General features: G+C 49.2%; 1 long non-coding RNA gene across 8 annotated transcripts in view; it reads right to left on the bottom strand.

The window, feature by feature from the left end:
• The window catches only part of LOC125967016 (uncharacterized), a 74,156-nt gene that overhangs the window by 25,233 nt on the left and 33,913 nt on the right, over nucleotides 1–15,010 (bottom strand). For 4 of the 8 annotated variants that reach the window (XR_007480637.2, XR_011086770.1, XR_007480638.2 and 1 more), the window contains exons 3-4: nucleotides 10,600–10,701; nucleotides 6,601–6,731 (exon numbers count right to left, since the gene is read on the bottom strand). This is a non-coding gene — a long non-coding RNA (uncharacterized lncRNA). The remainder of the gene's footprint in view (nucleotides 1–6,600; nucleotides 6,732–10,599; nucleotides 10,702–15,010) is intronic. The other 4 variants (XR_011086769.1, XR_011086771.1, XR_011086772.1 and 1 more) reach the window with 1 other exon arrangement.

The raw sequence follows: 15,010 nt of genomic DNA, 5'->3' as shown, positions 1-15,010 counted from the left end.
TCCATCCATCCATCCATCCATCCATCCATCCATCCATCCATCCATCCATCCATCCATCCATCCATCCATCCATCCCTATCCCCAGAATCCATCCATAAATATGCACAATGAGTCCACTTTGCATATGTGCATACATAAGAGCTCAGCGTGCGTCGCCCACTTGACAGGCGTAATGACACCTCGGGGCGAGAGATTAAAACAGGACCTGCAGCGAGAGCGTCAGTCTGCCGGCGATAATGAGCGGGGAGGGGAGGGGAGGGGAGGGGAGGGGGGGGGGGGGGGGGGGCTTCTTGTTAAGCACGCTGACACTCGACAACATGAAAAAATAATCACTCATAATCATAATTATGCGAGGGAGCCCAGTAATGAGTGTTTAGCTTCACCTAACAGCTACTTTCGTACTTGCACGCCGCCCGCCCGCTCTCCAGCCAAGTCGCTGCGGGTTAAGTGTGCCTTTTTTTCCAAATGGCCAACAACTAGCAATGCGTTACGGAAAAAGGCCGTGTTATTGGAGCATTGTGTGAGCAGAGCGACATTAAATTCCTGCAATCAAAGTATATTTGAACACAAATAGTGAAGCAACACGTGTAGACAGACAACGTAATCCTACGCATTACTTCGCATGAACTCATTAAGTGCCACTGACGGTTATAGATGCCAAAGGTTGGCAGTGAATGAGTTAACATCCTCTTGACTGGATCGTAATAAGCAACAGCAAAAAAAAAAAAAAAAAGGAACACGACATGGATAAAAGAATCTCTTACTTTACAAAGGTCACTGAAAATGTAGGATTATTTTGATTGAATTCTAATCTAATTGAAACTTTGAATGGTAACTGTAGTCACATGACTTCACCACGCATCAACACTGTCAGTATTTTATTTTTTCCCCCCCCCACAATTATTTGTACTTGTATGTATGTCTGCGCCCTGGCTGTGTGCACAACAGTTAAGGCGGCGTGTGGCATAACAGCGCACGACATTGATCAGAAGGTGGCGTGTATAAACAAGGCTGCTGTGAGCCGCCCGCCCTGTGATTGTGTGCGTGCGTGTCAGGTACGCACACGCGTGCGCCCCGAGGGCAGCCCAAGGCTTCGCCCGGAGCGTCTGTTCTTACACCGACAAGAGCGCCCTCGGCCCAGCTGGCAGCGCGCTAACCTTTTCAAAAATCCGCCGTGACGTACCCCGACAATTACGGCGTGGCACGGAATGTCGAGATACACGCCGTGACAAGGCCGACGTGAGGCAGCGCCAAGCGGCTAGCGTTGGAGTGTCGTTCACAGGCTATTTTTGGGGGGGGGGGTTGTTCATCCTCTCTGCTCACACTGTGCTAATTTCGCTCAGACTTTATGTGCTAAAATGGCTGCTTGAAAGAGAAACGGTGGATTTCCTGTGTCTTTTCAGGCTTTGAGACTTTTTGGTGGGGTTACTCAGGACGGTCACGACTACCAAATTTCCTTAGTTTAATAAAAAAAAAAAAAAATGATGCTGTGGAGCCACTTTTTTGATTTTGTAGGCAGCTTCAAAGCAAAATGACGTTTTGGTGGGTCTGGTCGTGATAAACAACCCTACCAAATTTCATGTCGCCGAGTGGCCCTTTTCTTCCACATCCGAGACGCGATGTATGTAAATGTTTATTTGCGCATTAGCTGTCACTTCTCGCAGCTCAGCCGGCGTGACATCAAAAAGGAAAACGTTCGGAGCGTACAAATGTAATTTCTCCTGCGCGTGGCATTAAAGTTCAACGCTTCAAACAAACGCAGCCCGTGAGTGAATTACACTTTCGATTCTTTTCTTCTTTCCTGACGGCCCAGTGAACCTTCTCGTCGACAGACAGCGTATGCACCAGCAAACATGCTGATTCCAACTTAAAGGTCATGTTCTTTTCACGCTGACGAGCGGCTTCTTTCAAGGAGCCCGCCGCCGCCGCCGCCGCGCTCCAGCGGCGGTGGCGGCAACCCGAAAATAAATGATCTTCGCCCAAAGTCAATCTGCACTTTTTCTGCAGCCTGATCTCCCTGATCAGGACAGAAGCCATCAATTAGATTCACTTTTGGGCATGCGCTGGAAAAACACAATCTAAGGGGACTACCAATGGACAATTTTTGGGGCGAGTCATCAAGTCTTGCTCCACCCGCATATCAAAAGTCTCCTGTGGGTGCTTTCAACGCAGGCCGACAAAATTGCTCAAAAACGAACGCTTGAAATAAAAATGGCAGAGCTGTTTTTTGTGGGTCCTCTCATGGTAGATATGGGCACCAATTTTTTGCTTTTTTTTTAAACTTAGTGCTTTCACTTGGGAATTAAAACCGGGCAAGTCACCAAAGGTCGCTCCACCCACAATGACACTGCATGTAAAAAAAATGGAAGGCGTGATTAAAAAAGCTCGCTAGGAAGAATTGTGCTTGTTTGCTTCTTTCCTGCAAAAAAACCCTTCTGTGCGCGTGCGTGCGTGTGCGTGCGTGCGTGTAGAACGAATGGTTATCGTGGCGCGGCGCGACAGTAAAATCAATGCTTCATATGAGGCGGCTGCGGGCTTTTGGCCCGAGCGGCCATGTCAAGCAGCTTATTGCTTTTCTTAATAGTCCGAACTTGGCGTCTGCACACTTTTTGGGGCCCGCCCGACCCACCCGCACGGCCGACGGCGCCCTCCCGGATTCATTACTGATGTTTGTTGTTGTCGTCACATGTTGCCGGCGGGTGGCCGCCGATGGCCGGCGCGCCGCGCTAATGGCGTTAGACGGACTAACGAGGTTACGGCGGTGGCGGCGCAGTAATCGGGGTGCCCTGGGCTTCACTCCGTAATCAATAAGAACAGCGGGCGCACCATGAATCATCCCGCTGAACATGAACGCCCACGCGCGGCTGCAAATAGGACTTGATACAACCTTGAGTGACACGTGTCACATTTCAGATATGTTTCCTGACGGCCCCTCACCAACGAATGATTTGAAATTGTCCAGCAGTAACACATTAGCCATAAGTGCATTTTACTGGCATTTAAATTTCCACGATATTGCCGAAACATCTACTCGAATGACTCCTTTCTCCCCCTTAGCAACTTCTCTCAGACCTTTTGCTTCTACTTCCACAACGACGCAACTTCACCGAGCGGCCCGAGCGGTCGTTAGCGTCGGGTCGCTAACACGGCAAAGGAGCGGCCAGCTGAGCATTGCTCAACCGGCGGGAAAAAAAAAAAAAAAAAAGCAGTGCAGATGTAATTTGTTTTCAATGGCGGTTTCAAAAGAATAATTGTGGTGACACCGGCCGCTCGATAATATGGATTCTGGTTCTCAAGTCTGCGTGTGTGTATGTGTGAGACGCCAGGAAACACACGGCTGCAAACCCAAATACAATAAAAATGGATTGTGTGTGTGTGCGTCTGGTAAACGTCAGTGGCCGCAGACATCATTGGGAGGATTAGTGAAGGCGTCCTGCGGGCCAGCTGTACCTTTCATCCCTCTTTGGGGAACAAGTCACTCATTGGCTCCAATCAAGTCAGCCAGCCAGCCAGCCAGCCAGCCAGCCAGCCAGCGGAGGCCAGCAAACGCCGGCAAACGCCGGCAAACGACACGCGGCACACAATCGAAATGCTCAAAAGAGAGAGACGTGTCTACTAAAGCGTGGCCACCCACCAGTAGAAAATTCAGCGCAAGTCAAGTCCAAATTTGATTCCAGCCGAGGGCACAAACTTTTCTTGGGACCCGTCATTAAGGCGAAGCTTTGATTAAGGGGCATTTTTCGATGTGGGAAAGCTTTACGTCGTGCCGTTTTTACGTTTGACTGTGTTTTGTCTGACAAGTACATCGAATTACTGCAATTCTTCCCTTTCGTAAGAGTTGTTCAAATGGCCGGGAGCGAGCAACGGGCTAAGCTAATGTGTGTGGACGCTACGCTAAGGCTAACGCCTTTGAAAATGTAAATTGCTGCAACTTGCATCACGAGGTTAGGAAAATCCACTCGGACGCCGTTTAAATAACATATACAAATATTGTGTGTGTGTGTGCATGCTGCAATCGTGAAGTCAGAATCAGAATCAAACAGCACAAAAAAAATCAAGGAAAATGTCTGCTCAGAATGGGCCATCATTTCTTTAAGCTTCATTTATACGGAATATGCCAAGAGAGCTGAGGATTTACCCACGAAAAAAAAGTTGCACTCGTTGGCCATTTCATGAACTCGTTCACTGCCAGCCCAGGCAAAAATGGAACTATGACGTCTCTAGCCGTCAATGGCAGTGAATGAGTTAAGGACGCAAATTCTGCCAAAAAGCAAACGGCCGTTTGTCCTCCCCGGTGCACCGCAACTCGCCCTTGTCGCGGTCCCTCGGGTTCGCCGCCTAATGACCACTTTGACCGCGGCGTGCGGTCATCGGAGGGGTGCGCCGGTGCGGCGGCGTGAAAGCCAGGCGGCCATTATTGGGCCTCCTCCTCTCCTCCCATTCCCAAGTTGGGGGTGGGGCTTTAGTGGGCTTTGGTCACCAGAGAGCATCTGATTTATTCTGCCGCTCTGCCTGACTGCCTCAGCAATGGAGAAATTCCCGTCCTTGCCTTTGCCCTCTCCATCCAACGGGAGAACATTACGAGGTGCAACTCGCCGGCGCAATAGCAACTATGTCTTCTTGAAAACAGGCCAGGAGGGGAGGGGGGAGGGGGGGGGGGGGGAGAGCCACAACACTTGTATCCTACCTTAACTACACGCTTCACCTCATTGTTTAGCAGGGGTGGGTACAACATGGACTCAGCGCACGCCTACCATTTTTCTTGCGTCCAGCACCTACGACCGATTTTGATCAATTAGAATAATAAAATAAATAGTAATAAAATCAAGCAAATTGAAATTTGCTGCCATGCTCAGAATTTAGCCTCGTTCACGTTTCACGATGTGTCCATTTGTCTGGTCTTTCCAATTTGGTAAAAATCGCAACAAATCCCATCAAGAGGTTTGTCTTTGAACTGGCCCAAAATTGCAATCATTGGATTTGTAAGGCACCTTTGGGTGGGACCCAAGGACGCTAGCCACCGGCGACGTGTCGGCCAGCTCGGCCGACCCGACGGTTGCGGCGCTTGCTCTAGGGTGGGGATAATTGCCGGCGCGATGGGATGATCCCGCAAGCGCTGACAAGTGAGGGGCCGCTGGAGCGTGAACTCTGGAAAGATTTCTCCAGTGGGCGCCGAGCCGGAATGATGCGCTGGGACTCGCGCGAGCACGTATGATAATATGCTAATTCGTCGTTTTGTCATTGCGGAGACCGAAAAGGATCACGTCCTTGACTGGGATTCCGACTGCTTCATCGAGGTGGGAAAGTGTCAGATTACGGACAGAAAGACTCTCAAGTGGCATCGGTCGAGTTTGACCGACATTTGCCCAAGTCTCACAACAACTTGGAAGCGCTGTCGTGAATGACAAATGATTATCTGCCAGCATGAAGCTGATAAGATGATTCACTTTATACAGCTGTGTCTTGGAAACAAATCATCCCTCCCCATTCAAATGAGTGGAAATGCGATTTATCTGTCCCAGCCTGACAAAATAACCCTAAAAAAATGAATGTGTTATTTTTTTTCACAAGTAGCACCATATGTATATAGTGCAAGCACGTTGCTTGTCCTTCCATACTGGCCACTGCCCTTGTGCACTGAACACACGCACACCCGCACACACTATTGATTTTCATTTAGATAACTTAATGTTCACAGACAATTCACGGCGCCTTTGTCGTTTTGAGATGTACGAGCTCACCTCGGTGTAATCTGCCGCCATCTCTCTTTTTTCCCGCGCGCTCTCATTTTTCCAAAATTTAACCAGCTCCGAATAGGTGGGAAATAAATGGACAAGGGACGCCTCATCGATCAATCACCCCCCCACAACACGCACGCACACGCACACATACACATACACACACACACACACGCACACGCACACACACACGCACGTGAAAGCAGCAGCAGTATCCAATTACCAGCAGGTATAGTGGAACAGTCCAAGACTTGAGACGTACGAAAGCGTGAGGACAATTCCCAGACACGTAGACGAAAATCAAAAGTCAAGCTTGTTTTTAAAGCTTGTTAATTTAGCGGCAAGCCAAGCAGAGCAGCTGTGAATACACACGGTGATGGATGGAGCCGAGCCGAGCCGAGCCGAGCTGAGCTGCAGCGCACCGCCCCGAGAAACTTCTTTTATACGGCCTGTCGGATTCTGTGACGTTCACGTTTGTTGCTCGTGTCCAAATCAAGCTTCCAAATGAAGACGGTCTGGATTTCATCTCAATCAATCCCAAAACTTGGAAAAGTGACACACAACAGGACGGCCATTCGGTGGAGCGGAGACATCCGCTAGCAAGTCCACACGTGTCTAACAAACTCGTGTGATGCTGTTCCACTCCCGTCCTGTGGGTGGCGCTAATCCACATGAAATGGAGCAGGAGCGCTGCCTTTTGACCAATAATGAACAAACAAACTAAGCAACATACTAACTAAGGGTGATTACATCATTTCATCTGACTTTGAAGACACCCACCCCTGCTGTGCTCAGGCCGCCACGCCATGCTGACTTAGTTAGCACTGTCCACCAACACACACACGCACACACATGCTGTCACCTCCGGTTCCGTCATCCTGGTCGCCAGGGGACGTCAAAGTAGCGCCCAAGTGGCGGAGCCCCCCGGGCCCAGACGCCAGAGCGGAGATGACACTTTGACGCGGCGGCGACGCGTTGACGCGTTGACACGTCCTAAAAGGCGCAGAGTGGACACGTCACAACAGAGAAAAATTGGAGACGAGGAGGACACATGACAAGGATGCTCGGGCCGACTCCCCCGCGGGGAAACGTGCACCTGCCATTGGCCGGCAAGTTTTGATTGACATGTCGGTGGCAGGGCATCTGTTAACTGTCTTGAAGGCCTTTTGAGAGCCAACTTGAAACTTCACCACAGTTCCTCATCACTTTCAAAACCTTTTAGTGCCTGCCTCTTTGATGGCATATCAAGCCTCTCTTTTGTAATTTCACTGAAAGGAGTGCATGCAATATTATCTATTCGTGCATAGGTGTCAAAGTCAAGGCTGGGGGCCGGATGCGGTCTGATGTGGCCCACCAAGACAAAACGTGTCAATACTAAAATTAGAAATTGTCTTCACTTTGAAAAAAATGCTGTTTAAAATATCAAAAAATAAACGTTTTTACTGCTTTGACTTTGACTGTATATAAGACAAGGCAGTGACAGACCTCCGAAGGAAACTACAAGGTGGGCTACGACAAAAATTGGTTTGACACCCCTGTATTAATGCTTTAGCAAGAATACGTCTGCTATTTCATATCAAACAAAAATGATACACGTATTTGGGAGTTTGCAGGGGAATTAAGAAAGTGCTTCTTTGTATTTTGAACGTCTAATGGCCATGGTCACACGCTCTAATTTGGGGCCAAACTGGTGTGAAGCGTTCAGGGATGAAGGAAGGTTACACCCTTGGGTGCTAACGGTAATTACCTCTGCCGAGATGCACGTGTGTGTGCGTGTGTGCGTGTGTGTGTGTGTGTGTGTTTTCAACCGTGTGCCGTTTTATCAAACTTGGTGTCTGTCACTTGAATCTTTGAAAATGGTCAACCTTTCGAGGAAGTAATATGTGTTTTTTTATATTTCTTTTTTGTAGGCATTTTCATGCACTATTTGAAAGATATTTTTTTCTCGGATTCATTTCTTACAGGCGTGATTCATGTGCATGACTTATGTACGTACCCATTATAGAATAAATACACGAACATCATTTGTAAATATAAGGAAAGGTGAAAAGGTGAAACAAGCGAAGCAGCCTTTCTCCAGATTTTGAGTTCTTGTTGAAATTGGCTCACATTTTTGCATGTTTGCGCCTCATCATCCGCTCCAAACGTGAAGAGGCTTTTAGCACCCGACAATGCACGCTGGAGCACATTGTGAGGAGATTTTGCACCCTACTACGCTGTCTGCTATTAGCAGAAGCGCGCCCGCGTGTGTCGCCACATGAGAAGTGAAAGGTTGTCGCCGGCAATCGCACCTTACAAGTGATGTTTTGCCGTCGCGTGCATTCAGACGTCATGGCTTCACATGCACGACCACTTTCAACCTATTCCAATTTCTCGCTCTATTTTTAACATACAAATCATGTTTATTCTTTGTCACATTTTCTGCAAGCATCTCAGGTGAAGAGCATGCTTTGCAGGCTTGCAATCTCAGTCACACACACATATATATATACACAGAAAGATACTCAATACTCAGCTGGAGATCACCTCGACATCCTTGACACCAATTACACCTTCCGGTAATGACTACGATTTGGCACCCTCGAGTGGCATTTTAGAGCATTGCGTAAAGCACACAAACAATGCAAAATAAGTGAGAAAACCAAAGGTGAATTGTGCCAACTGGTAAGTACGGGATTACTCTAATAAGAAGTTGATCACCAAGCGTGCGCACACAGACAGCGACTCGTGGCATTCGCATTCTCTGCATGCCATGATTAAGATGGAGCGCTAACACACGCTCTCATTTGGAATACATTACTCTTTAATTCTTTGTACACAAAGCAGCAAGTGTGTGCGTGAGAGACAACAGCACAATATCGCATTCACTCACAGATAATTACAGACACACAAACACGTACACACACACACAAAGGTGCTCTATCTGGCTGGGATTGGTGTGTTTGCTCCCAACATACAGTATAAGGCAGGTGGGGGTGTGATAAAGGGTGCAGGCAGGGGGAGAACGGAGTGAGCGGTCACGCGCCCCGATGCTATCTATTAGCCAAAAGGCATCGCAAGTGGGCGCCCGACACGCTCGATACGTTTTTGCGTCGTGTGGCTCGTTAAACAAAGTCGCTGATGTATGGCTCTCGCCGCGGCGCAATGAGTGCTTACCGCCTCTGTGATGGGCGGGGCTTAAGCTTCCTAAATAAGCACTGAGTTCAAATTGGTGTTGGACCACAATAGAGCACGGGTGTCAAACTTGGGGGGCAGGGGCCAGCCAGATCCGGCCCACCGCGTCATTTTATGCACGTTCAATAATTTGCCCGAGTTCCTGGCAGAAAGTCCTGTGGTCCCGCTAGTATGAATATTTCAACGCTCGCGGCAATGGGAATCGCCAAAGCTAACGGGCCTAACCGCTATTGTCGCTATTGGCTGTCATTAACTGGAATTTCCCTGTGTGGGACAATAGAGAAATACCTTCTATTCTTGTCACAGTCTCGAACGTAGAAAGACTTTCCGCCTTGTTGGCTGAGCATGTCACTCCTCGATCGAGCCGAGCCTTAGCACACGCTACTCGGGATCCTGATTGATCAATGCGTAAATAAATCTTGGAAAATGACGGTTAAATTTTCTCGTCTTATTTCTTCAAGCTAAAAGATTTAGCTTCAGCTAAAAGATTTAGCTTCAAGTATTTCATTGACGCAATCCGCATACTTAGAGCAACAGTCTATTTTTTTTTTTTTTTTTGCCAGAAGGCACTGTTACAACAAGAAAATAAAGGAAAGTGTCAATCTGGAAAGCGGGCGCATGTTTCAAGACGTGTCGTTGAATGATGAGCGCGAGGCTCGCTTGTCCTGGCTGGCATTCATTTGCTGAGTGACTGGCCATTCGCTCGCTCGCTCGCTCGCCCGCTCGCTCGCTCTCATTAACGCCGCTAATGCACTTGTAAAGCAGTCAGCAGTGGCCATAGATCACCGCACGGCCTCTATGTGTGTGCGTGTGGGAAGGGGAAAGAGGAGGATGAGGAGGAGGTGGTGCTGGTCAGTGGAGATGTCGCTGGCCCATTAATCTTGGCCTCTTCCTGCCTAGTTATTGTGTATTTCTTTTGGCCCGAGATTGATTGTAGCAGCACAAGATGAATTTGCCTGCTGGACCTTCGTCTTCCTCTTCTTCTTTTCTTCTTTGTTGTTGTTTTCCCAACTCCTCACGCTCAGCCAAGGTGATAATGCGGCGTGCGCCCCACACCCCCTCCGCCCGCCACCTTCGCCCCCTTCATTTATTTCAGATTACAATCGCGCTCTGTTGCGGCAAAGTGTGTGTGTGTGTGTGTGTGTGGGGGGGGGGGGTTGTTGTGGTTTTTTTTGGTGTGTGCTGAAAAGAAAATGAGCAGCAGAAAAGAAAAGAGAGAAAAGCCTTCACGGAGGTTGGAGGACATCTGACCTGCCGGACCACAAGCGAGCGTCCTCGCCTTGCTAGTTTCATATCCTTGCAAGCCTCCGCTCTCATCTCTCTTGCAAAGTTAGCACGGTCCGAGTGGCGTGCACTTTGTTAGCCAAGGTTATCTCAAAACTCCAAGTAAAAAAATTGCTTGTAATCACAAGGAAGGCAAGGCGGCTTTTTTTAGAACATTGGTGCACATGTACGGTGTGACGTGCAATTCATAGCAGTTGACATCACGTAGAGTATGAGCTCGGATGGCCGTGTCCCGTCAGAGTGAAAAGTTTTCTTTTTTTTTCCCCACATGCTATCAAAAGTTTCAAAGTCATCTAAATGAGGAGACACACATATTTCTCACCTCCTTTTTTTCTACTCTCTTGACATTAGTGTAGTGCTGTGTGTAGTGTGTGTGTGTGTGCACGCGTGTGTGTGTGTTGACCTTTCTGCAACGATGGCCCGTATTCACTGGTTGTCAGCACACTCTCTGTCCTGGACCATCCATCTATGCCAGCGTCAGTCCTCCATGCAATCCTCCGCCGGCCTATTAACACACACACACACGCACACACACATACTGGTCATGGGCAGGCAGCACACGCGTGCACATCAAAACACTTTCCTTCCTTCCTTCCTTCCTTCCTTCTTTCCTTCCTTCCTTCCATGCATACAATCATGAAAACCTTCCACACATGCAGAAATAAGGAATTCTCCACTGTGCCATTAGGTCAGAATGCATGTGCTCTGCTCTGCTCTGCTCTGCTTTGAGGCTTAGCTCAGCCCGGCTAGCCTGGGGGATCATTAAGGCCTGGCCACGCTCACGCACACACATACATAGTCCAGGTGGCCTGTTGTTATTTATAACAAAGGGAAAAACAGGCAGAGCAGCCCTCGATGACATCATCAGGCCCGTACGGACTGTTGATGACAGGCCTCACACACACGTATGCACGCACGCACGAACGCACGCATGCACACACACGTCCAGCAGGAAGTCTGCAGGACCAGATGTTGTGGTCGAAGAAAACAACAACATGATTGATCGGCCTGACGGGCACTTTTTGCTCTGAATCGAAGCAAGCCTGTGGAAGCTTTGTCTTTTCAACCCTGTGGCAAATAATGAGGAGGAAAAAAATCACTGCACTGGTCAGCTTTTAACTGTCTACCGGTGCACGATATGAGCAAACAAAGCTAGGGCGGGCTCACAACTATATGTATGGATGTATTTATTCACATTTTAATTTTATGGGATTTATTTATTTATTATCAAAATATTCAAATATTACAAATAATACAGAGCTTCCTGTTTGTTCCAAAATGACATTGAGGAAACAAAATAAACACATGACTTGTTTTTTTTCAATCGTCGTCGACAGCTCACTAATGCCTCCGCTGGCACTAATGTGACAGCACAAAAAGGCAGTCGAGTTAAAAAGTTGAGAACAAGATCAAGTGGATTCCAGATGCTCTTGGTGGACTTAAGCAGCTTAAACTTGTGACATGTTGCCAACTTGACACGCACATGCATATGCACACAGTATACGCAATGACCTCACCAACAAAGGTGGAAGCAAAATATTAACTTCGTGAATTTTGTTCCTCATTTTTAAAAACCGCTGGGTTTTTTTCCGTTTTCGTTGTGACAACAAGGGACACTCGGCGTGTCGCGTCTCCTCGCTTCGGTCCGGGTTTTTCCGTTTGGGTCGGCGAGAAAGCAATATCCTCCGGGCCCTTTCATCACGTCCGGTCGGGCCGAGCGCGGCGTCTCGCCGGCCCCCATTGATCAACGCCAGCGCGGGGCGACGGGACGAGGCCCGGGCCCGGCCGGGCCGGGCCATTTGTCAAAGTTTTATCTGATTGCGGAGGTATTGGATCTATCAGTCATCGCATATGAGCCGGGAGATTGACCTCCTCTCGGGGCATTCTTCTAAATTAGAGGCAGCTGATATTGGAGTGACAGCGGCTGCCGTTCGCGGTGATCAAAGAGCGCTCACGCCGCCTCGTTTAGCGCTGATTCGATTGCGCCGTCCCCCGCCCCGAGCGCTTGCTTGCTTTCTTCCTTCCTTGCTTTCTTTCTTTGGCCGCCCGCCGTGAGATTGCCCGGCGCGCTGACAAAGCACCTGCCAGACGCTCATCAAGCATCCCATCCATCTGTCCATCAGCCGGGCCGGCCCGCTCGGACATCAACGGGGAACGTGCGGCGGCCGGCCTGCCGCCTGATAATGAAAGATAGGAAAACATCACACGGGCTGTCGGCCGGCGTTAGGCCTCGTATGTATCCCACTTTGGAGCCCGGCGCGCGACTGGCGCATTGCTCGCCCCGCGTTCCTTCCTGCAATCGTCGTCCTCGTTTGACCTCCTCGCCCGCCATCCGTCATCCCGCCGCAGATCAATGTCCCGCCCGCCGCCTTTCACTCCCCGCCGTCAGCGGCGAAGAAAGAAGCCCCCGTTTTCGCAGGTGACTCAAGTACTCGGAAAAGTACGGATACTTTTGCGCTTCAAAGTGCGCTTTCAATTGCTTTACTTGGGCCTAAGTAAAAAAGCGCAGACTCGGAAATGCACTTTAGTCAAAAAAGTATCAATTCAACAGCAAAATGTCATAAAGTGCATACTCGGAAAGGCACAAGGGCAAAAATGACCATGTTCGCTTCACAAAGTATTTGTACTTGCTTTTGCTTCTGGTTTTGCTTGTGGTTGCTTGGCTGCCAGACACGCACACTTGCTTAATTGCCACTTGATTTGCAGGCCCACTTGGGCCCACTTGGGCCATTCGAAGGCCAGAAAGTCAACTTTGAAAACACAATTAGAGGCATTTTCCAAAAGGTGTTGATTGGCTTTATTTACTTAACGACGTCGCCGGTGATATTGGTTTTTGCATTTATTGCGCTGAAAACCATCTGCTCGCTTTTCAGGCTTTTGTCCTTCAAAGAGACAAAGAGTGTTGTTTTGTCTCGTTGCGATGAAATGCGTCGAGTCGTGTCGGCGTTTGCGATTATCGGCCGGTAACAGTTCAGGCCCAGTGAGCCGCCTCGCTGACACCCCGGGCTACGTCGATACACCACGCGGCTCATCGACATCTCCCGCTCGCGTGGCTTTCCCCCGCAGCGGTACCTGAGGAGCCACCGCCGCATTCCAACGTTGTCGTGCCGAAAAAACAAGTCCGAGTGGAGTTTTGTGAAAACAGGAGTCGTGCTTCGCCGCCATCTTGTGACATTGCGGTGCCCAAAAACGGTGAGGAAGTGAGTTGAGGAGTTTCATGTTGCAGTTTTTCTCTTTCTGCATAGCGGAGGAATGAACGTTCTGATACAATCCGGGCTCTTTTCCTTCCTTCAAAGAGAATAAAAATAACGGCGGTGAAAAATAAAATAAATCAAATCAAACAACTGCTAACCCCAGCCAGGCCCGGTGAAGTGGCGAAAAGTTGCAGGGCGAGCTTTTCATTTTGCTCGCTTGGCTGCGCCGCCGGCCGCCGACTTCCCGTTTCGGCCGCGTGGGTATCGGCAGAGTGTCATCAGGACGAATGAACGAATGAATGAAGCGCTCTGGCCCGCCCGGCGCCTGCCAAGTTGTCAGCCGCTCGCGAGCCGGGATGCATGACAGACAGCGGCTGATTGGTGCCTTTCAAAAGGGAAGAGCGAGCAAGGCGAGTCGACGAGTCCATTTGTCGAAGACGTGAAGCGCTAACTCTGGAAGGTGCGTGCCTTGTTAGCGGGATGTAGTTAGCATGCGCTTTGTTAGCGGGCCCACAATGGACTCGGGGAGCCGTTTACCGCCGAAGAAGACGTTTGAGCGCCGTGACAGCTTGGCTTAAAAGTTTGCCTCATAGGTGGACGGTCAGACGGCACGTTTCCGTTCTGGTCACCGTTGGGTTTGGAAAAACAAACACCAGGAACGGCAAAGCGCATGGAAACTGAAGCTTGTGGATGTGTTTGACTCGGATTTTTTTTTTGGTTTTGAAATCACGTTATTGCAACCTTGCGCTGGAGTCCTTATATTATTATCCAGCTGCAGCTTGTGACCTGTGACAGACATGCGGCCCCAGTGCAACTTTTCTCCAACGAGCAATATTGCGTGCGGTCACGCGCGCGGCTCTCAGTTTCTACGGCGGCGAAGCTTTATTGCCTTTGAGAAAGCGACGAGCGGCCGCGCGGTGACAGGCGGCGGCACGGAGCACTCGCTTTGTTCACCGTAATTTCATGTTAACATTATTGCGTCCCTCCCTCCCTCCCTCCCAGCCTCCAATTTACAGACGTATCAATATTCAGCTTTGTTTATCAACGTGACAGCTGCTGGATATTGCATTTTGCATTTTTATGTTTTCCTTTATAAGCGAGTATTAAAACATCATATATCTGCTCTTTTTATGGGCTGACACGGGGAACGGGGAGACGCTCTTAATAACCAAACGCACACACACACACACACACCAACATCATCATCATCATTAAAAATCGGTGACGGAACATCCTGTTGCAAGTATGTTGAAATGTGAGCACAAGTCTGTGCCATTTTTGGAAACAAACACCTCTCATTTGTGGTCATCAAAACAGAACGGATCCATTTCTGCCATGTTTGCTTCAAGTCAATGTCAGCAATTTCTCGTCAATTAGCCTCAATCACGTATGTCGTTCCTCCCAGAGGATAAAGAAGATATGCTTGCGCTTGTTCAAATCTCTTTTGAACACATTTGTAAGCAAAAAATCGCCTGCGACGGACGGGGAACATATGGCGCACCTCGGTCCAATTTGTCCTCTCGCTCTGGATTGCGGTTCCCGCGGGCGAGCCGAGTTTCCCGGGGTGGTGATTGATGCGTGGTCTGATTGGTCCTGTGAGTGATGGAGCGCTAAAGCCCG

This window comes from Syngnathus scovelli, chromosome 4, assembly GCF_024217435.2.
Source record: "Syngnathus scovelli strain Florida chromosome 4, RoL_Ssco_1.2, whole genome shotgun sequence".
Taxonomy (NCBI): Eukaryota; Metazoa; Chordata; class Actinopteri; order Syngnathiformes; family Syngnathidae; genus Syngnathus; species Syngnathus scovelli.
This window is presented reverse-complemented; position numbering and strand designations above follow the sequence as displayed.